We start from the raw sequence: 22,005 nt of genomic DNA, 5'->3' as shown, positions 1-22,005 counted from the left end.
TAGTGGTGAAAGTGGGTATCCTTGTTCTATTCCAGTTCTTACGGTGATTGCTTTCAACACTTTCCTCTTCAGTATGGTGTTGGCGATGAGTTTGTTGTATATGAGCCTTATTGTTTTCAGTTTTCTTCTCTCTATACCTAGTTTATTGAGGATTTTTATTATTAAGGGATGCTGACTTTTGTTGAATGCTTATCTCTAACTGTTGAAATAATTATGGTTTTTGTCTTTAATTCTGTTTAGGTGATGAATGATATTGATTTGCATATGTTGAACCATCCTTGCATACCTGGAAAAAAGCCCACTTGATTGTGGTGTATTATTGTTTTGATGTGCTGTTGGATCCAGTTTTCTAGTTGAGAATTTTTACATCTGTTTATTAAATATGTTGGTCTGTAATTTTGTCTTTTGTTGTGTCCTTGTATGGCTTTGGTATCAAAATGATACTGGCTTTGTAGAATGTATTATGGAGGATTCCTTCTTCCGTAATTTTTTGGAATACTTTCTATAGGATTCATGCAAGTTATCCTTTGTACATTTGGTAGAATTTGGCTCTGAATCTGTTTGGCTGTAGGCTTATTTTAATTTGGAAGTTTTCTTATTGCTGATTCAATCCCACTACTCATTATTGGTCCCTTTTGATTTCTTCCTGTTTCAGTTATGGGAAGGTGTATGTTTCCAGGAACTTACTACTTTTCTCTGGGTTTTCAAGTTTGTGAATGCAGAGTTGTTCATAGCATTCTCTAGTGATCTTTTGCATTTTTGTGATATTAATTATAATGGTTCCCCTTTTATTTTTTACTATGTTTATTTTGAGCTTTTCCTTTCTTGGTTAGTCTAGCTACCAATTTAAAAATTAATTTTTAAATTATTTGCATTTTTTGTTGCAATTTTATTTAGTTTTGCTCTGATGCTTGTTGTTCTTTAATTTTTCAAGCTTTGAGTTTGTTTTATAATTTCATGTGTGATGTTCAGTTAATTTAAGACCTTTCAATCTTCTTAAAGTTCATTTAATGCTGTATACTTTTTGCTTGGGGTTGCTTTTTTTTGTAACCTGGAGGTTTCTGTTTGTTATATTCCCATTTTTATTCATTTCAAAGAGTTAGGAGTGTGATGTTTAATTTTTATGTTTTTGCATGGCTTTGAGTATGTCTCTTGGTATTAATTTATACTTTTCTTCCACTGTGGTCTGTGAAGATATAATTTTGAATTAAAAAATGTATTGACATGTTAGTTTTACGGCCTAACATATGATCTATCTTAGAGAATGTTTCTTGTGCTAATGAGAAGAATATATATTCTGAAGTTGTTTAGAGCAGTTTGTAAATATCTATTAGGTCTATTTGTTCTAAAATCCATTTTAATTCCCGTGTTTCCTTGATCCTTTTCTGTCTCAATAATCTCTCTAGTGCTGTGAGTGGGATGTCAAAACCTCACTATTATTTAATTGTTGTATATATCTTCCTTTAGGTCTAGTAATATTTGTTTGATTAATCTGAGTGCTCTGGTGTTGGGTGAATATATATTTAAAATTATTATATCCTCTTCCTAAGTTGATCCTTCTTTCAGTCTATAAGGACTTTCTTTGTATTTCTTTCACTGTTTTTGATTTAAAGTTTGTTTTATCTGATGTACGTTGAGCTACTCCTGCTTGCTTTTGGTTTGCGTTTGTGTAGAATATTTTCTCACCTCTTTACCTTCAGTCTATAAGTGTGTTTACCAGTAAGGTGAATTTCTTGTAAGCAGCAAATGGTTGGATTGTTATTATTTTTTTAAACCCAGTCTGCACACTACATGTTTTTATGTGTAGCATTTAATCTATTTATAGTAAAAGTTAATATCAACATGTAAGAGTTGTTCTTTTCATAATGTTCATTTTTATCTGTCATTTTGTGGGTTATCTTTTTTCTTTTATTTCTCCTGTCTGTCTGTCTTTGTGGTTTGGTGGAGTACTGTTGTGTTGCCATTTAATTTCTTTCTCTCTTTCTCCTTATGTTATTCTTTTATAAGATCTGTGAGTTTTGCACTTTCATGTATTTTTATAATAGTGAGTATTTATCTTTTGTTTCTATGTTTAGAATTCCAAAATTGAAGCATTTCTGGTACAGCTGATCTAGTGGTGACAAATTCCTTCAGAGTTTGTCTAGGAAAAACTTTGTTGTGCCTTCATTTGTAAAAATTATTTTAGCAGGATATATATTTTATGGTTGACATTTTTTAATTTAAGCACCCTAAAAATAGGTTCACAATCATTTGGAAGGTTTCTTCTGAGAAATCCATCATGAGTCTGATGGAGTTTCCTTTTTTTTTTTTTGAGACGGAGTCTCGCTGTGTCTCCCAGGTTGGAGTGCAGTGGCGCGATCTCGGCTCACTGCAAGCTCCGCCTCCCAGGTTCATGCCATTCTCCTGCCTCAGCCTCCCAAGTAGCTGGGACTACAGGCGCCCGCCAACACGCCCGGCTAATTTTTTGTATTTTTAGTAGAAACGGGGTTTCACCGTGTTAGCCAAGATGGTCTCGATCTCCTGACCTCGTGATCCGCCCGTCTCGGCCTCCCAAAGTGCTAGGATTACAGGCGTGAGCCACCGCGCCCGGCCTGGAGTTTCCTTTTAGGTGGATAGACAATTTTCTCTTGCTGATTGTAGTATTTTCTTTCTTCACATTATTCTAGACAGTCTGATGACTATGTATTATGGTGATACCAACGTTACTGGTGTTTGTTGGGTCTCTTGTATATGGATGTCTATATGTGTTGCAAGACTTGGGAGGTTTTACCAATTATTTCCTTAAATAGATTTTTCAAACATTTTGTTTATTTCCCCTCAATAAAACCAATCATTCATAAATTGTAAGACTTTAGTAGGTCTCATTTTTATTGAACGCTTTGTTCATTCCTTCTTATTCTTCTTAAAATTTTCATCTTACTGGATTAATTCAAAAGACCTTTCTTCAAGTTCCAAGATTGTTCTGCTTGGTCAGTCTTTGTTGGAGATTTCTACTGTATTGTATATTTTCTTCAATTTTTTTAATTTCCAGAAGTGCTATTTTTTTATATCTGTGTCCTTGGTTAATTTCTTATTCATATTCTGAGTTTAATTTTCTAATGTCTTTGAATTGGTTTTCTGATTTCTCTTAGATCTAATTGATCTTCTCTAAAACATGATTTTGAATTTATCTGGCATTAAAAATTTTCATTTTTCTTAGAATCCATTGTGAATTTTGCTACCCCCTGCTTTTTCATAAATAATTATTATGCTGAATTTTTTCTCATCTGGAGAAACTGTCATTTCTTGTTTTTTAATATACATTCATTAGGATGGGACTTTTTTTCTTGAGGATGTGACTATAATGTGTCTTGAGCAGGGACATTTTGGTTTGTTTCTGCATGTGTTCAATGGTTTCTGTACGTGTTCAATTATTTGGTTATAGAAAGCTTGAGTGTGGTGACTTTCTCAAATGCCAGTTTTAGTTGAAATGTACTTGGAGTGTAAGCAGGCCAGTCTCCTGTGAAGCCAGTGTGGCAGTGGTCACAAGAGACATATTATTCCCAAGTGCTATGCACTTGTGTCAATGTAATTTTTATAGGGTATGCAGATCAACCACCAGGCAAGTAGGTGACACAGGTAAGGGTAGAAGAGGAGTTCTTCTGTGTCACAGACAATGAGCTAGGCTGTGGAATACACTTGAGTTTCACACTCAATCTCAAAGTGGAGGCAAAGCTGGGTTCAGCTGGGCTGGGCAATTCCACAATTCAGCCCCCCAGTAGTGAATGCAAGCACCACCTCTGCCAGAATCTGGAGGGCAGTTGCCAAAAGCCTGGTGAAGACTGAAGAAACTGCTGCTGCACCAAGTTTCTTGTATGGAAAAGGAGAAGTGGCCTAAGCTCCTAGTCCAGGCAAGTAGATATAGGACCTGCCTCCCTGTTACTCCTCATAATTTATGGAATTTCCTTCTCAATCTGACAAGAAAGCAAGCTGGAGCACATGCAGACTTGCCTTAAAGTGCAAAGCGATCTCTTTCTCCAAATCTTGCCTCCCAGGCAAAACTGAAGCTGCAGTGAATCTTTTATTGCTCTGGTTCCATGAAGTAGAAGAGCCCAAATCCAGAACTTACAATTAAAATGCACTTCACACTCATCACTCAGTTCTGGCTGCTCAGGCCCTTCTCATGCTCCACTTAGTACTCCAATCTTCTTCCTGTAATAGTCTAATGCCTGCAGAAGCTGCCACTTCTAGATCACAAATACTACTAGCTTGCTATGAGCAAAGATTAAAAATTGTGTCCTCCTGTTATTCCTGGGTCTGGTAAAGTGTCTGAAGCTGTTCTCAGGGCCTTTCCTTCACACAGTCTCCCACACTCTCCCCAGGATAACTCTAGGGCTTGGAAATTGCAAGGTATTCTTCCATGGCTTGGGCTGCATGGTTTTCCAGTGGAATGGTGGATTATAGAGGGAACTGGAGAATTAAAAAGATGGCCATATAGAGCATGGTCCTGTGGAAATTTGAGGGGTCTCTTAGCAAAGCACAAGTCAATGCCCATGGAAAGAGTTCCCCTGTAGGACCAAAAAGTGACTGGAATTTTTACAAACATATATCCCTGTGTATTCCTTTGACATGGTCACTTGGGTCCATGGAATGAGCAAATACACAAATAATTATCACTGTGTTACAAATGCCTATAGTATTTGGTACAGTAACATGCTGTATGGGTTTGTAACCTAGGAGCAATTGGTTATATCATAATCCTAGGTGTATAGTAGGCTATCCCATCTAGGTTTGTGTAAGTACACTTTATGACATTCACACAATAATAAAATCATAAACAACACGTTTTTCAGAATGTATCTACATTGTTAAGTGACACATAACTGTGTACTTTTCTGACTATTATGAAACCACAAGGAAAATTGCTGGATAATTATCCAAGATTTCTTTCTATTATCTATAGGAACCCTAACATAGACATTGATTTTTTTATATAGACTTTTTTTTTATATTCAATGAAGCAAGTTTTGGGTTGAAGATGATGGAAGAAATGTGGCCCTGGGTGATACTATTGCATCTGAATTAGGCTAAATTATGTAAAAAGAGTTGAAAGAATAACAAAGGAAGAGTATAATCATGTTTACATTGACAAACATGTCATATTACATAGGGAGATAAATACTCACATGGAAGTCCATGTTAGGACAGGTAATATGATTACAAACCTGTCCTCTACCCCCATTAAACCTAAAGCATATAATTAACTATTTTAACTATAAGAAATCTATCTCAGCCGGGCGCGGTGGCTCACGCCTGTAATCCCAGCACTTTGGGAGGCCGAGGCGGGCGGATCACGAGGTCCAGAGATTGAGACCACGGTGAAACTGCGTCTCTACTAAAAATACAAAAAATTAGCCGGGCGCGGTGGCGGGCGCCTGTAGTCCCAGCTACTCCGGAGGCAGGAGAATGGCGTGAACCCGGGAGGCGGAGCTTTCAGTGAGCTGAGATTGCGCCCCTGCGCTCCAGCCTGGGCGACAGAGCGAGACTCCAGCTCAAAAAAACAATAAAAATAAAGAAATCTATCTCAAAGGCTTGAGATAAGAAAGGAAAACATCACTAAAAATAATGCTTTCATTATGACCCCGTGAAAATATTTAGGTAATGTATTTCTAGAGATGCCCATGACCTAATAGCAAATAAATAAAATGTCATATATAATCCCAAACAAATGTCACTGTATTTCTTGGCCCTACCCAGCTGAATTCAGCTTTTCAGGTATGAAGGATCAGCCATTCTGATCCAGAAAAGATCTGAACTTTACTAACACATAACCTTTCTTAACACATGCACACTTCACACATCATACTTACTGGTGTAGTTGTGATTCAGGTTAAAACAATTACTTGGCGAGGCATTCTAAAAATTTATTAATCTTTTCACTATGTTCATATGATAAGGTAAACAAAATAATAGTCTGGATCTTTTTATCTCTCTCATTAAATTAAACATTGACTGAAAAATATGCTGTATACAACTGTCATACATTTCCCTTTCAAGTGATAAAAAATCACATTGATTTTATTACTTGCTTCAATAATTTACTTTTCAGAAAGACATATTTATGAAATTGTGTTAGATATATTAAAGTACATACTCCAGAAGATTAAAACCTAAGTATACTTATTAAAAATGAATTTCTCTAAAAGGTATTATAAGTAGTAATAACAAAAGGGGAAAATGTCCCCTTGATTTCTAATCAGAAAAATGTATATGAAAATTACTTTGAAACATCATTATATTATTTATGAACTAGCAAATATTTTGACAATAATGAGAAATGAGGGTTCATAATAAAGTCATTAAAATAATGACACTTTGCTAAGACTAACTTTACTGACATTCTTACTTCTGAGAGCAGTATATGTTGTTTCTCTTATAGAAATATAGTTCTTTATATATTCTTGATAAAGTTATTTGATATATGTAGTGTGTATATATTTTTCCACACCAAGATTATGTCTTTATTTAGTGAAGTCTGTGAAGTTTTTAATTTTGATAAAATGCAATTTATTATTTTTTCTTACATTATTATGCTTTTTGTGACTTTTCTAATTCATATTGCCTAACTTGAGATCTAATTCATATTGCCTAACTTCTGTTTTTCTGGTAAACATATCTTAGATTTAGCTTTAACAATAAAGCCCATAGCCATTTTGAGATAATGTTAATGACATATTTGAAGACAGATTTGAGGTTCATTATTTTCCATGTAGATAACCAATTGTTTCAGTATAGTTTGCTTGAAAATCTATTTCTCCATGAATTGCATTGGTATATTTGTTTAAAATCACTTGAGCATTGAACATATGTGTGTATATCCATAGCTATGAATTCTCTTCTCTGTTCCATTAATCTTTAAGTTATTGTGATATGGTTTGGATGTGTGTCCCTGCCCAAATCTCATGTTGAAATTTAATTCCTCATTTTGGAGATGCAGCCTGGTGGGAGGTAATTAGATTATAGATACAGATTTCTTATGAACGATTTAGCACTATCACACTTGGTACTATCCTTGCAATAGTGAGTTATCATGAGTTCTGGTCGTTTAGCTCCTGCTTTCACCATGTGATGTGCCTGTTCATGCTTTGCCTTCACCATGATGGTAAGCTTCCTGAGGCCTTCCCAGTAGCAGATGCTGCTATTCTTCCTGTACAGCCTGCAGAAACATGAGCCAATTAAATCTATTTTCTTATAATTTACCCAGGCTCAGGAATTTCTTTATAGCAATGCAAGAATGGATTAACATAGGAAATTGGTACCAAGGAGTGGGGCATTACTATAAAGATACCTGACAATGTGGAAGTAACTTTGTAACTGGGTAACAGACACAGGTAAGAAGAGCTTGGAGGGCTCAGAATAAGACAGGAAGATGAGGGGAAGTTTGGAACTTCCTAGAGACTAGTTAAGTGGTTGTGACCAAAATGCTGTTAGCGATATGAACAATGAAGTCCAGGCTGATGAGTCCTCAAGTTGAAATAAGAAACTTACCAGCAAGTGGAGCAAAGGTCACTTTTGTTATGCCTTAGCAAAGAACTTGACTGCACTGTGCCCCTACCCTATGGATCTGTGGAACTTTGAACTTGGGAGTGATGAGTTATGGTATCTGGAAAAAGATATTTCTAAGCAGCAAAGCATTCAAGATATAGCCTGCTGCTCCTAATACCCAAGCTCATATGCAGGAGCAAAGGAATGACTTAAAACGTGAGCTTATATTTAAAAGGGAAGCAGGGCATACAAGTTTGGTAAATTTGCAGCTTGGCCATGTGATAGAAAATATTAGCCCATTTTCAGGAGAAGAATTCAAATGGGCTGCTGAGCAATCACTTGATAGAGAAATTTGTATAATTAAAATGGAGGCAAGTGGTGAGAACAAAGACAATGAGAAAAAAGCCTCAAAATCTTTTCAGAGATCTAAGAGGCAGTCCTTCCTATCACAGGCTCTGAGGCTTAGGAGAACAGAATGGTTTTATGGGCCAGGCACAGGGTTCTGCTGTCCTGCACAGCCTTGAGACATGGCTTCCAGCATCCTAGCTGATCCAGCTCCAACTGTGGTTTAAAGAGGCCCAGGTACAGCTTGGGCCACAGTTCCAGAGGGTGCAAGACGTAAGCCTCAATGGCTTCCACCTAATGTTAAGCCTTCAAGTGTGTGCACAGTGAAAGAATGAATGAAGCTTTTTGATTATGGCTCTTCTTGAAGGAGTAAGGTGGTATTGCACTGTGGTTTTGATTTGCATTTCCCTGATCATTAGTGATGTTGAGCATTTTTTCATATGTTTGTTGGCCATTTGTGTATATTATCTTGAGAATTTTCTATTCATGTCCTTAGCCCACTTTTTCATGGGATTGTTTGTGTTTTTCTTACTGATTTGTTTGAGTTTGTTGTAGATTCTGGATATTAGTTCTTTGTCAGATGTAAAGGGTGTGAAGACCCACTTTGGGGGTTGTCTGTTTACTCTGCTGACTGTTCTTTTTGCTGTGCAAAAGTGCTCTAACTTAATTAAGTCCCAGCTATTTATCTTTGTTTTTATTGCGTTTGCTTTTGTGTTCTTGGTCATGAAATCCTAGCCTAAGCTAATGTCTAGAAGGGTTTTTCCAATGTTATCTTCTAGAATTTTTAGAGTTTCAGGTCTTATATCTAAGTCCTTATTCCATCTTGAGCTAATTTTTGTATAAGGTGAGAGATGAGGATCCAGTTTTTATTCTCCTACATGTGACTAGTCAATTATCCCCTCACCATTTGTTGAAAAGGGTGTCCTTTCCCCACTTTATGTTTTTGTTTCCTTTGTCGCAGATCAGTTGGCCTGTAAGTATTTGGGTTTATTTCTGGGTTCTCTATTCTGTTTAATTGGTCTATGTGCTTATTTTTATACCAGTACCATGCTGTTTTGGTGACTATGGCCTTACAGTATAGTTTGAAATCAGGTAATATGATGTCTCCACATTTGCTCTTTTGTTTAGTCTTGCCTTGGCTATGTGGGTTCTTTCTTGGTTTCATATGAATTTTAGAATTTTTTTTCTAATTCTGTGAAAATTGATGGTGATATTTTGATGGAGACTGCATTGACTTTGTAGATTGCTTTTGGCAGTATGGTCATTTTCACAATATTGATTCCACTCATCCATGAGCATAGGATGTTTCCATTTGTTTGTGTTTCCTGTGATTTCTTTCAGCAGTAATACATAGTTCTCCTCATAGAGGCTAAGGATTTAATTTTTTGCAGCTATTGTAAAAGGGGTTGAATTCTTGAATTGATTCTCTGCTTGGTTACTGTTGGTGTATAGAAGAGCTACTGATTTCTGTATATTAATCTTGTATCTGGAAACTTTGCCGAATTTTTTAAATCAATTCTAGGAGCTTTCTGGAGGAGTCTTTAGGGTTTTTTGGGTAAATGATCATATCATCAGCAAAACAGTGACAGCCTGACTTTCTCTTTAACAATTTGGATTCCTTTATTTCTTTCTTTTGTCTGATAGCTGTGGCTAGGACATCCAGTATTATGTTGAAGAGGAGTGGTTAGATTGGGCATCCTTGTCTTGTTCCGGTACTCACAGGGAATGCTTTCAACTTTTCCCCATTCAGTATTATGTTGGCTGTGGGTTTGTCATACATGGCTTTTATTACATTAAGGTATGTCCCTTGTATGCCAATTTTGCTGAGCATTTTAATCATAAAGGATGCTGGATTTTGTCTAATGATTTTTCTGCATCTATTGAGATGATCATGTGATTTTTGTTTTTAAGTCTGTTTATGTGGTGTATCACATTTATTGACTTGTGTATGTTAAACCATCCCTGCATCGCTGGTATGAAATCCACTTGATCATGGTGGATTATATTTTTGATAGGTTGTTTGATTCAGTCAAAAAATTTTAAAAAACAGTAGATGTTGGCGTGGATGCAGTTATCATGGAAACTTCTGCACTGCTGGTGGGAATGTAAACTCATACAACCACTATGAAATACAGTGTGGAGATTCCTTAAAGAACTAAAATTAGAACTATCATTTGATCCAGCAATCCCACTACTGGATATCTACCCAGAGGAAAATAAGTCATTATAAGGAAAAGATACTTGCACAATTGCAAAATCATGGAACCAAGCCAAATGCCCATCAATCGAGTGGAAAAAAGAAATTATGATGTGTATATATACATATATATATAATGGAATACTACTCAGTCATAAAAATGAATGAGTCAGTGGCATTGCTGTGACATGGATGAGATTGGAGACTATTATTTTAAGTGAAGTAACTCAGAAATGGAAAACCAAACATCGTATGTTCTAGCTGATGTGTGCAAGCTAAGCTATGAGGATGCAAAAGTATAAGGATAAAACAATGGACTTTGGGGACTTGGGGGGAAGGGTAGAAGTGGGGCAAGAAATAAAAGACTACAAATAGGTTGCAGTGTATACTGCTCTGGTGATGGGTGCAGCAAAACCTCACAAATCACCACTAAAGAACAACTTACTCATGTAACCAAACACCACCTGTACCCCAATAAAGTATGGAAAAAAAAAGAATGAAGCTTAAGAGCCTCTGCCTGGATTTCAGAGGATATATGGAATATCTTCGGTGTCCCGGCAGAAGTCTGCTTCAGGGTTGGAGCTCTCACAGAGAACCTCTACTAGATCAGTGTGGAAGGAAAATGTGGGTTAAGAGCTCCCCCAAGTCTCCACTGGGGCACCTCCTAGTTAAGCTTCAATAAAAGGGCCACCATCCTCCAGACCCCCACATAGTAAATCTACCAGCAGCTGGTACCCTGAGTTTGGAAAAGCTGCATGTGCTCAACAACCTGTGAGAGCAGCCTCCGGGGATGAACACTGCAAAGCCACAGGGGCAGAGGTACTCTTTGGATTCCCTTTATTTCTTTCTTGTCTGATAGCTGTGGCTAGGACTTCCAGTACTATGTTGAAGAGGAGTGGTGAGAGTGGGCATCCTTGTCTTGGTCCAGTACTCTCAGGGAATGCTTTCAACTTTTCCCCATTCAGTATTATGTTGGCTGTGGGTTTGTCATACATGACTTTTATTACATTAAGGTATGTCCTTAATGTAAGGTGGGCCTTGGGAGCCCACCCATTGCATCAGTGTGCCCTGGGTGTTGAACATAGAGTCAAAGGAGATTATTGTAGAGCTTTAAGATTTAATGACTGCCCTACTGGGTTTTGGACTTTCCAGGACTTTTAGCCAATTCCTTTTGCCTAATTTCTCCCTTTTGGAATGGGAAGGTTTACCCAATGCTGGTGCCTCATTGTATCTTGGAAGTAACTAACTTGTTTTTTTATTTTATGGGCTCATATGTGGAAGTGACTTGCTTTGTCTCAGGTGAGACTTCTGATTTTGGACTTTTGAGTAAATGTTTGAATGAGTTAAGACTTTAGGGGATTATTTGGAAGGCATGATTGTGTTTTGAAATGTGAGAACATAAGATTTATGAGGGGCCAGGACTGGAATGATATACTTTGGATGTGTGCCCCTACCCAAATCTCATATTGAAGTGTAATCCCCAATGTTGGAGGTGGGGCTTGCTGGGAAGTATTTGGACCATGGGGGAAGACTTCTTATCTTGACTCACTGCAACCTCCACCTATGGGGTTCCAGAGATTCTCGTGCCTCAGTCTCCTGAGTAGCTGGGACTACAGGTGTGTGCCACCATGCCTGGCTAATTTTTGTATTTTTAGTGGAGTCGGAGTTTCGCCATGTTGCCCAGGCTGGTCTGAAACTCTTGCCCTCAAGTGATCTGCCCGTCTTGGCCTCTCAAAGTGCTGAGATTACAAGTGTGAGACACTGCGCCAGGCAGAGACTTCTTATAAATGGGTTAGCACCATTTCCCTCGTTATTGTCCTCATGATAGTGAGTTATTTCTCATGAGATCTGATTATTTAATAGTGTATAGCACCTCTCCCCTTAATCTCTTGCTCCTGCTTTCACCATGTGATATGCCAGCTCTTGCTTCACCTTCTGCCATGATTGTAAGCTTCCTGAGACCTCCCCAGAAGCAGATTCTGCTATGCTTCCTGTATAGCCTGAAGAACTCTGAGCCAATTAAAACTATTTTCTTTATAACTTATTCAGTATCAGGCCTTTCTTTATAGCAACACAAGAATGGACTAATATATATCCTTATGTAAATTGTACCTTGTATATATTGCATTAGTTTTTAAGTAAGTTCTAATATCAAGCAACAAAATTCCTCAATTTTATTTTCCAAATAATGTTGACTATTCTAAGTTCTTTGCATTTTTATGTAATTTTATAATCAGCTTAACAATTCCTATATGAAAAAAGTATGCTGGGATTTGGATTGGAACTGTGGTTGATTTATGGATGACTTTCAAAAAAGTTGACATGTAACAATACTAAATTAAATTGAATTAGGCCTAAAGCTGCCTCTGCATTTTGCATTTCTTCATAGTGAACTGAAACCTAACTATTGTGCAAACAAACTGCAACCTAACTTGAGTGTATACTCTTATAACAAATAGCTGAGTCTCAGTCAATCACAGCAGTTGATCTTCAGGCAAACTCAGGCTCCCAACTGATCAGACTATGTCTATATAACACAAATACCTCATTACATGATACCCATAAAGGTAAAAAATTCAGCTGTAACCAATGCAGCTGTTCCTATATCTCACTTGCTTTTTCTGTCTATGAATGCTGCCTGTAAAACTGTCTGGAGCTTTCTGAACTTTTCCTAGTTTTGAGTACTGCCCCATTCATAAATCATTCTTTGCTCAAATGAACACTGCTAAATAAAATTTGTCTAAAGTTTTTCTTTTAACAACAATGTTAAGTCTTCTCATTCGAAAACATGGTTTGTCTCTTCATTAATTCATGCCTTCCTTAATTTATTCAACAATGTCTTCAGTATATTAGGTTTGTGTAAGTTTTAATACGTTTATTTCTCAAGACTTCTTATTTACTGAGAATGTGAAAATATATTTTATTTACTTTTCTAATTGTTTCTTGCTAGTATGTAAAAATATAATTTTATAAATTGCCTTTTTATTTTGGAGTATTCCAAATGTTATTTATTATGTCTCAGAGCTTCTCTGTACTTTCATTAACATTTTTTACATAGACAATAATCTTTAATTATTATTTTTTCTTTTTTTATACTCAACATTTAGTTTATCTTTTTCTTGTTTCCTTTCATAGACTACAGTATTTGGAAAATTAAGTATATATTGGTGAGAAAAGACAATTTTATTTTTTTACAAGACCATACTATACCACCTGGGTTTGTCCTTAATAAAGTTGAGGACGTTTTCTTTTATTCCTAGTCTGCTGAGAATATTTTCCATGAATTATTAGTACATGTTTGGCTGAAGTATTCTTGCACAATGAAAAGTTGCATGGACCTGCAAAAGTTTTAAACTCTAACACTTGGAAAAATTAAATTTATTGAGGGTATGCTCTCAGATGTTTCTAAGGAGGAAAAAAGCATACTTTTGGAATATTGAAGGAAAGATGAATACTTGTCTATAATGTAGTATCTCAGAGTATTAAGAACTTATGTAAACATCCTCATGACCAGACATGTAAAATAATTTTGGAATAAAACATTGTACCTGATGTCGATACCATAGTAAGGATAGTAAAGATATATACTAAGTATAGTTGAAGTTGACTTTCTTTTAAAGTGCTTATATTTCAATTGTGGTATAGAAATAATATGTATTCAAAATTCAATGGATCTTACTATTTGCAACAAAGAAATATTATATTGACTGCAGACGAGAGGCTTTTTCCTCATTGTTAAAGAATTATCCCACATAAATATTCCTTATAAGGGTAGAGTCTGAGAAGAGAAACACATATAAAAATCCTACTTGATGCAGAAAAATGGTATTTTACATAATTACACATACATTTATAATAAAATTTCTTAGAAACCTAAAAATCAATGTGGCTTTCCTAAATATGTTAAAGGAAATTTATAAAAGAACTGTAGATAATATCATATTCAATGAATATGAATGATTTCCTCCCAACATTGGCATTAAGAAAATATTTTTGATTTTATCATTTCTGTGTCCAGAGTTTGTTCCTTCCAGTGGGTTCGTGGTCTCACTGACTTCAAGAATGAAGCTGCGGACCATCGCGGTGAGTGTTACAGCTCTTAAAGATGGTGCAGACCCAAAGAGTAAGCAGCAGCCAGATTTATTGTGAAGAATGAAAGAACAAAGTTTCCACAGCATGAAAGGGGACTGGAGCAGGTTGCCGCTGCTGGCTGGGGTGGCCAGCTTTTATTCCCTTATTTGTCCCCACCCATGTCCTGCTGATTGGTCCATTTTACAGAGTGCTGATTGGTCCCTTTTACAGAGCACTGAGTGGTCCATTTTACAGTGTGCTGAATGATCCATTTTACAGGGTGCTGATTGGTCCATTTTACAAACCTCTAGCTAGTCAAAGAGTGCTGATAGGTGTATTTTTACACAGTGCTGATTGGCACATTTTACAAACCTGTAGCTAGCCACAGAGCACTGATTGGTGCATTTTACAAACCTCTCGAAAGGCAGAAAAGTTCTTCAAGTCCCCACCTGACCCAGAAGTCCAGCTGGCTTCACCTCTCAATTTCAACTAATATCATGCAGAGACCCTAGCTAGTGCAATAATGCAACAAAAAGAAATAATAACATACATCAGAAAGAAAAAAAAAATCAATGATTTGCTAAGTACAAGATTTTCTTCATAGAAAATGCTATACCACCTGCAAAAACCCACCATAACTAAAAAGTTAATTTAGTAATATTTCAAAGCACAAAGTTGTATATAAGAAACCAGTTACATTTAAATGTATAAGCAATGAGCAATTGAAAACTGAAATTAGAAAAAAGTATCATATACTGATACAAAACCTTAATATATATGTACATATAAATCAAATAAAATACATGCAATATTTGTATGTAGAAAACCAAAACCCAATAATGACAGAAATTAGAGAAGATCTAAATAAATGGAAAATCAAAATAATACGTTCTTGGATTGGAAATCTCAATACTATTAATACAAATTCTTCCAAATAACAAGCTGATGGTAAAATTTAAATGGAAAAGAAAACTACTTAAATTAATTTTAAAAAACATAGACCAACCTTAGAAGGCTCATTCTACCTTATTTTACATAATATTATAAAGCTATTACAGTATAGTGTGGTACAGATGACAGAGTAAACATAAAGATCAATGAAATAACATATAACCCAGAAATGGATCCACTTATATAATACATAGTTAACTGTTTTTCCAAAAAGTGGTAGAGACAGCTTGGTGGAGAAAGGGTAGTCTTTCAAACAAATGGTAGTGGAATAATCAACATGCACAAAAAATAAGAAAGAAAAAGAAACTCAAGCCATATCTTGAACCACATATAAAAAATTAGGTAGAAATAAATCACACAAAAATGTAAATCCTAAATGCATACAGCTTCATACAAAGAAAAAATTATTGCTATTCTTAATTTGTCCATTATATTTTATGTAGGACAAGAAAAGCATGAAGCATAAAGAAAATATTAAGAAATTGGACTTCATTAAAATTAACACTACTGCTTTTCAAAAGTCTCTAAAAAATGAAAGGATAAGCCACAGTTTGGGAAAAATATCTGCAACATACATATTTGACATAGGACTAGTATCTAAAATTTATAAATAACTTTCATAACCAAAAATATAAGAGCAAAACAATCCAATTTTTAAAGGGGAAAATGATTTCGATGCTAAAAGAATTTTATGTGTTACAAATAAAAACATGAAAAATTGTGCAACATTATTAACCACGAGAAAAATATAGATTGAAACTATAGAAAATGCCAGTAAACATCTACCTCAGTCAACACGTTATTTAAATAAGTGGCAATATCTATTTTTGGCAAAGATGCAGGGCTTCTGGAACTCTGAAACCTTCTTGGTTGGAGTGAAAAATATTAGAGCAAATTTGCAAAATATTTGAGTCTTTTTAAAAATATCTAAAAATACACAATGCACAAATGATAATTTTTACTACTAGATATTTACTCAAGATTAATGAAAACAAATAATCAAACATCTGCACATACATGTTTACATCACTTTTACTCACCATTGCCAAAAATTGGAAATATCTATCAACTGATGAAAGAATAACTAGTCTATGATTTTTCAATATAGTTAATTTTATTTAGCAATAAAATGGAATGGATTAATGTTGCCTGTAACCACATAAAAGAATTTCACATTAATTATGGTGAGGGAAAGAAGTTTGGAAAAAAAAATTATATAAAGACAGACTACAAATCAGAGGTTTCCAGAGTACTTTCAGGAGTATGAAGTGGGGTGAGGGATTGACAGAAACTATGACAACATGCAATTTAAATTAAACTATGTATTATAATAAAATATTCATTACTAAAATTATCTCTGCTAATCTTAGTAAAATATTTTGCCATAAAATTACAAGGTAATAATGCACCAAAACTATTAACACGATGAAACCCCGTCTGTACTAAAAATACAAAAAAATTAGCTGGGCGTGGTAGCAGGTGCCTGTAGTCCCAGATACTCGGGAGGCTGAGGCAAAAGAATGGCGTGAACCCAGGGGGCGGAGCTTGCAGTGAGCCGAGATCCTGCCACTGCCCTCCAGCCTGGGCGACAGAGCAAGACTCCATCTCAAAAAAAAAAAAAAAAAAAAAAATTAACCCAGTATTAGAGCAAATTTTTGCATCTTAATCAGCTTTTCAACAACCACGTTTTAAAATGTTTAGTCATCTTTAATGTTTGTCAGATTATTATTTTTAACATTTATTTTGTGGTAATTTCATTGCCTTTACTAATATGCATCTTCTTATTTGATCACACTTATTTTCAAATTTTGCCATTTCATATAATTTATTTCCTAATTGTTTGATTGTCTTTTGTTTCCAACTTATGTTTGACTCTCCCAGAAGTTATCATTTATTTTATATGGAGTATTAAGTACAATACATTGTATTGATATCTTCATCATTATTGCTAATTTTACTTTCCTTTACATAAAAATAAATTGCCTTTTTGTTAAATTACAAACTTTACATGGTTAGGCTTTGTGTCCCCACCCAAATCTCATCTTAAATTATAATCCCCAAAAATCCCATAATCACCATGTGTCAAGGGAGAGACCAGGTGGAGGTATTGGATCATGGGGGAGGTTTCTCCCATGCTGTTCTCATGATAGTGAGTGAGTTTTCAAGAGATCTGATGGTTTTATAAGTGTTTGGTTGTCCCTCCTATGTTCATTCTCCTACCTGCCACCTTGTGAATAAGGTGTGTTGCTCTCCCTTCAACTTCCACCATGATTGTGACTTTCCTGAGGCCTCCCCAGCCATGCTGAACTGTGAATCAATTAAACCTCTTTCCTTTATAAATTACCCAGTCCAGGGCAGTTCTTTATAGCAGAGTAAAACAGACTAATACAGTGTTCTTTCAGACAGCATTGGTGAATTATTTTCCTCTTATATAATGTTTGAAAACTCACCACTTTATTAAATGGCAGAGTATCTTGATACAGAATTCATGGTAAGGCAAGATATTAGGATTTTTTCAAACCTTTCATTTAGAAATTTTATTTTGTGTTATTTTTTCTAATGAAAATTTTTGTATGTTGGTCATTTATTCAGCTATTCTTTTTTGCCTACTTTGCTTCCATTTATATTTGAAGTTCAGTAGTTTCAGGGCACTGTAATTAGTTATGCATATGTTTATTTAATTCCCCTAACGAAGTTTTGATCTAGAAACACGCACTGCCTTCACATTCTTTTTTTTAACTTTTAAATTTTCTTTAATCTGGAATTGTTTTTAATTTCTCTATATCATTCATGACACTTATTTTCAAATTTAATTTCTCCAGAGTACAAACCACTTGTTTTGTAAATTGCTGTTTAGTTTATATTTGTCTAGCATCTTCTTGTGATTATGTTAATATTTCTCATTTTTGGCAATAATACTGTATTTATAGATATTGTGTCTTCACGTCAAGAGACAGCATGACATCAGTTTGCCTGTTATGAATTACATAACTATAATCACATACTTATAATCAAATTCCAGTCTTATGCCAATCCTTGCCTTTGTATCTCTCTGTTCTTTTATATTGAGAATTGTGGCTCTAATCATCAATATATTTGCTTATTTTCTCAATCCTACAACACACACAGAAAGTAGTGTTAAAATGGTATTCTACTGTAAAAAGATACTGTTAAATGTATCTACTTTTAACCCAAGATGTTAAAAACAAACAAGCAAAAACTTATTCCAGATGGAATCACATGCAGGTTGAAAGTTATCCATGCTGCCCATTATATACAAATTTGCTACAGTTATTTGTGATTACACATTCTTGACATTTATAACAGACATAGTTTTAGAAAAGACATGCAGAAATAAATAAGAACCTCAAAGCCAGAAGAGTAATCAGGAGCAAAAGTATGGCTCTTGGAGATTTGGGATCATCTATAAACCTACAGAAACTCAAGGTGCTTATAGAAATGAGCTTTTTATGTAAAGCTAAGAGGAAGCCCTGCCTCATTTATCAAATTAGGATTAGGCATACCTTTCAAAACTGCATAGAAGCTCAGCATAAGACTTGGTCTTGCTTATTTCTGAGTGAATAAAGGAGTCACTCACTTGAAGACTAAATCTGAGTAGTGTACATGGGAGAATAGAGTTTAAATTCCACTATCTCAGTAGGTTGAGCCCCCTAACTGAGATGTTCATGTGAAACTTGATTGGATGATGGTGTCTTAGATTGATGGTGTATGTAGAAAACTGGCAGAAGCAAATTAAAAAAAAATACTTCCCCAAAGGGACACAAACAAAGCATATGTTACAATATACTTCTGAAGATGAGTTCACTCCTAAATACAAAATACATGAGGAAATAAACTCAAATGTACAAAGTCAGCTGTCCCAATCATCAGAATCATTTGATACTATGAGCTAGGGTATAAATAAAATAAATAATTGTTCAGTGTATGAAGCAGTTGGAATACATGGTTTTTATTGCAGCCATGTGGCAGAAGCCACAATTATCTAGTGAAAGCTGAGTTCAGGCTCTGCCTTAGGCATATGTATTACATAGCTTTATACTATCAGAGGAATGAAGAACACTTTTCAGGTTTCAAAATATCAGTTATCAAATGAATTTTAGTCATATTACCAGTATTTTAGTTAAATTAAGAATATAACACTTGCTTCTTTTCCTAGCTGTGTAAAAACATAAATCACAATGAGAGAGTTAGCTTTTGCTATTAACTCGGATGGTATATTTGTGATATATATTATTGTTATAGACTAAGCCTTTTTGTCTCCTCAAATTTGTATGTTAAAGCCTTAAGAAACAATGTGATGGTATTTGAAGATGGGGCTGTTGGGATGTAATTAAGTTAATATGAGGTCATGAGGACATGTCTCCCATGAGGGAATAGTATCCTTTTAAGAGCAGGAGGAGATCAGAGTTCTTTTTCCAACATGTGGGGACACAGTGAAAAAGAACCAATTTGCCAGCCAGCAAGAGGCCTTCACCAAAAACTGTCTGTTGTTTCAGCCACCCAGTCTATGGCGAATTGTTATAGCAGCTTAAGCTGATTAGGACAACTATTTTAAGGTAAATAAATCATTGAATGTTGATATGGTTTGGATCTGTGTCTCCACCAAATATCATGTCATATTTTAATCCCAAATGTTGGAGATAGGGCCTGGTGGGAGGTGAATGGATCATGGGGCCAGGTTTCTCCTGAATGGTTTGGCACTATCCTACTTGGTATTGTCCTTGCAATGGTGAGTGAGTTCTTATGAGATCTGGTTGTTGTAAAAGTGTGTATCACCTACCCCTTTCTCTTTCGTGGATCCTCCTGAGCCAAGTGAATAGCCTGGCCTTTGTCTTCTGCCATAATTAGAAGCTTCCTGAGGCCTCTCCAGAAGCTGAGCAGGTGCCAGCATTATGCTTCCTGTACAGTGTGCAGAACAATGAGCCAATTAAATCTCTTCTCTTATAAATTGCCTAGTCTCAGGCATTTCTTTATAGCAATGCAACATAGACTAATACAGAAAATTGATACCAAGGAGTGGAGCATTGCTATAATGCTGGAAATATAGAAGTAGCTTTGGAATGGGGTAACAGGCAGAGGTTTGAAGAGTTTGGAAGTTTCAGAAGACAAGAAGATTAAGGAAAGTTTGAAACTTTCGAGGTTGGTCAAATGATTGTGACCAAAATTGTGATAGTGCTGTGGACAGTGAAGTCCAGACTGATGACTTCTCAGATGGGAATGAGGAATTCTTTGGCAACTGGAACAAAGGACTTTATTATGCCTTAGCAAAGGACTTGGCTGCATTGTGCCCATGGTCTAGGGATATGTGGAACTTTGAACTTGAGAATGATAATTTAGGGTATCTGCTTCAAGAAATTTCTGAGCAGCAAAAATGTTGAAGAAGTAGCCTGACTGCGTATAAGAGTGTATGCTCATATGCATGAGCAAAGAAATGACTTGAATTTGAAAACTATATTTAAAAGGGAAGCAGAGCCTAAAAGTTTGAAAAATTGGTAGCCTGCTCATGTTGTAGAAAAGAAAAGCTAATTTTCAGGACAGGAATTCAAGCATACTGTAGAAATTAATTTAAGTAAAGAGGAGCCAAGTGTTAATAGCCAAGACAATGAGGAAAAGGATTTAAAGGTAGAGACCTTCACACCTCCTCCCATTACAGATCCTGAGGCTTAGGAGGACCGAATGGTTTTATGGGCCAGACCCAGGGCCCCTTTGCTCTGTGCAGACTTGGAACATGATTTCCTGCTTCCCAGACACTCTAGCTCCAGAAGTGGCTCAAAGGGGCCCACATATATCTCAAGCTGCTGCTTCAGAAGGAGAAAGCCTTAAGGCTTGCAGTTTTCCACGTGGTGTTAAGCCTGCAGGTGTGCAGAATTCATGAGTCGAGGCTAGGGAGCCTTCACCTAGATTTTAGAAGATGTATGGAAAGCCTGGGTGTCCAGACAGAAGCCTGCTATGGGGTAGAGCCCTCATGGAGAACCACCACTAGGGCACAGTGGAGAGGAAATGTGGGATTGGATCCTCCACACAGAGTCCCCACTGGGTCACTGCCTAGTGGAGCTGTTAGAAGAAGGCCACCATTCTCCAGATTCCAGAATGGTAGATCCACCAACAGATTATACCATGTGCCTGGAAAAGTCGCAGGCACTCAATGCCAGCCTGTGAGAGCAGCCTCAGAGGCTGAAGCCTGCAAAGCCACATGAGTGGAGCTACTCATGGCTTTGGAAGCCCACCCCTCAGACCAGCGTACCCTGAATGTTGGACATGGAGTCATGAAAGATTATTTTGGGGCTTTCAGATTTAATAATTGCCATTCTGGACTTTGGGGGTTCTGCATAGGGCCTGTAGCCCCTTTCTTGTGGCAAATTAGTCCATTGTGTAATGAGAGTCTTTACCTGATGCTTGTACCCCCATTGAATCTTGGAAGTAAGTAACTTGTTTTGATTTTATAGGCTCATAGGCAGAAGGAACTTATCTGCAGATGAGATGTGGAACCTTGGAATTTTGAGTTAATGCTGAAATGAGTTAAGATTTTGGGGGACTATTGAGAGGAGATGATTGTATTTTGCAATGTGAGAAGGACATGAGATATGGGAGGGGCCACAGGTAGAATGATATGGTTTGATCTATGTCCCCATCAAATATCATGTCAAATTATAATCCCCGTTGTTGGAAGTGGGGCTTGGTGGGAGGTGTTTGGATCATAAGGGTGGGTTTCTCATGAATGGTTTAGCCCCATCCCACTTGCTACTGTCCTCATGATAATGTGTGAGTTCTTGTGAAACTTCATTGCTTAAAAATGTTCATCACCTCCACCCTGTCTCTTGCTACTTCTCTGGCCATGTGATATGCCTACTTCCCCTTCCCCTTCTGCCATGATTGGAAGCTTCCTGAAGCCTCCC

At 36.2% G+C, this 22,005-nt stretch overlaps 1 long non-coding RNA gene across 1 annotated transcript in view; it reads left to right on the top strand.

Moving 5' to 3' along the window:
* The window catches only part of LOC134808231 (uncharacterized), a 147,292-nt gene that overhangs the window by 50,182 nt on the left and 75,105 nt on the right, over nucleotides 1-22,005 (top strand). Inside the window, exon 3 of the long non-coding RNA XR_010150768.1 lies at nucleotides 14,085-14,149. This is a non-coding gene — a long non-coding RNA (uncharacterized LOC134808231). The remainder of the gene's footprint in view (nucleotides 1-14,084; nucleotides 14,150-22,005) is intronic.

This window comes from Pan troglodytes, chromosome 14 (genome assembly GCF_028858775.2).
Source record: "Pan troglodytes isolate AG18354 chromosome 14, NHGRI_mPanTro3-v2.0_pri, whole genome shotgun sequence".
In the NCBI taxonomy this organism is placed as follows: domain Eukaryota; kingdom Metazoa; phylum Chordata; class Mammalia; order Primates; family Hominidae; genus Pan; species Pan troglodytes.
This window is presented reverse-complemented; position numbering and strand designations above follow the sequence as displayed.